General features: G+C 41.4%; 1 pseudogene; it reads right to left on the bottom strand.

Moving 5' to 3' along the window:
* Window positions 1–217: 217 nt before the first annotated feature.
* On the bottom strand, window positions 218–1,995 carry LOC134377821 (14-3-3 protein theta-like; annotated as a pseudogene).
* Window positions 1,996–2,210: the final 215 nt, after the last annotated feature.

Consider the following 2,210-nt stretch of genomic DNA (forward strand, 5'->3'; position numbering starts at 1 on the left):
GAGTCATCATTAGCTACAAAATTCACAAAGTAATTAATAAGCACAAATTTAAATTTAGGTAAAAAGAGAGATGCCACCATTTAAAAGTATTTATTTTTTTGTTATACCATATTTGTATTTTTTCGTTAAGTGATAACTCTTCCTTAAAAGCATAGATCAAATAAAATAATTCCTTGTTATTGTAAACAATTTGTTTTTTTGTTTTTGTTTTTGGTTTATAAAATGTAATTTTATTTTATGTTACTCTGCTGTTACATAGGGCATAACATTTTCACAAGGCTTTTTTGGGACTACAGTCAATGATTAGCAACACACAATAGTGGTCCAACTCTCTAAATAACAATCACTAGACAAACTGGACACCCTCTCACATGTGCACAAATCTGCATGGAAAAGTACTAAAGTTTTAGACTTGGACTTGTGTACTTTAATTTATTTCCCCTTTCTAGTGTATTAAGAAATGACATGCACTTTAATTTGCCAAAAGCAATGCTGGAGTCTGGCAGCAACATGCTACTTCTATTACACAGTGAAGTGAATACCAGAATTACAAAGGCAGGAGGTGTTAAGTGAATTTTTATTGGGAAGGGAAGTTGTCAACTTAAACAGCAGCAAATGAACAGTGAATAAGAAAACTCCCTGTTGTCACAGATATACATAACCTCCACAATATGATATAGGAGGCATTTTAATTTGCGACCCCCAGCCCAGAAATGTCAAGTGCTTTTCCATTCAATCTAATACTTCTGGATTCCTACTGAAAAGGAATACATCAAGAGCATGGAAAAGTTGCTTACTGAAAGGAAACCCCCAAAGAAGAGAGAAAGAGGGAATGTAGAAATTAAGGAGTTATGCAGAACACTCTTTAAATTGTAATTAACTACATTTTCATATCTTCACAGTAATACAAAACACAGTCACTTGCAGAACTGGTTCAGATTACTTAAATACCAGGTAATTTTTAGTCCTCTACATAAGTGTTTGGAAGTTACTTGTTTATATGAAATGATGCTATTAATACTTTTCTACAGCAGTAACTGCACACCAGGAAGGCCAAGACAAACAAATCAAGGAATGGAGTTTTCCCAAAGCTGCAGTGTGAAAAAGACTATAAACAGTTGATTCCATACACATGAGTGGGTTTCTTTGCTATAGGAAATCCAACTGGAGTAAGGAATGGAGATGTGTAAAAAGGTTTCTTGAAGGAAAGAAAGATGACACCCTGTATGCATTTAGTTTCCGGCCCCTTCTGCTGCATCACATTCTTCTCCTGCACTGTCTGATGTCCATAATGTTAAGTTGTCTCTAATAACTGCATGATGAGGGTGCTGTCTTTGTATGAGTCTTCATTCAGTGTATCAAGTTCTGCAATGGCCTCATCAAAAGCCGTTTTCGCCAATGTGCAGGCAAGCTCTGGGTTATTAAGGATCTCATATTAAAATACAGAAAAGTTAAGAGCCAGCCCCAGGCGTATTGGGTGTGTGGGTTGCATCTCTTTCTTGCTTATATCAAACGCCTCTTGGTAAGCTCCTTGGGAATTGTCTATCGTTTGCTTTCGATCATCACCACATGCAACTTCAGCAAGGTACCGGAAGTAATCTCCCTTCATTTTCAGATAGAAGACCTTACTCTCTGGATTAGTTGCATTGGCTATTAAATACTTATCCAACAATTCCAGGACCGTGGTGCAGATGGATCTCAGCTCGGACTCCACTTTCTCCCGATAGTCCTTAATCAGCTGCAACTTCTTGTCGGAGGTGTCGGTCTTCTGCTCGATGCTCGAGATGACCCTCCAGGCGGACCTGCGGCCCCCGACAACGTTCTTGTAGGCCACCGACAGCAGGTTGCGCTCCTCGTTGGACAGCTCGGCGCCCTGCTCGGTCACCGCCTTCATGCAAGTGGCCATGTCGTCGTAGCGCTCGGCCTGCTCGGCCAGCTTGGCCTTCTGGATCAGCTCCGTCTTCTCCATGGCGCGCGGGGCCGGAGCCGAAGACGAGGAGAGCGAGGGCGAGCGCCGACCGGGACCGGGAGTCCTATGCCTCGAGAGCTTCGCGTCTGTGTGGCCGCGAGGCTAGTCCCCTATTGTAAACAATTTGGAGGGTTACAATTAACAAGGATAAAAGGAGAAATCTTACAGTGCCTGCAGAAAAACTTATTCTACAGGGGGACATACATAGAATCCAGAAGGTAGGAATGTCTTAAGGTCTCTA

Source organism: Cynocephalus volans, chromosome 5, assembly GCF_027409185.1.
Source record: "Cynocephalus volans isolate mCynVol1 chromosome 5, mCynVol1.pri, whole genome shotgun sequence".
NCBI lineage: Eukaryota > Metazoa > Chordata > Mammalia > Dermoptera > Cynocephalidae > Cynocephalus > Cynocephalus volans.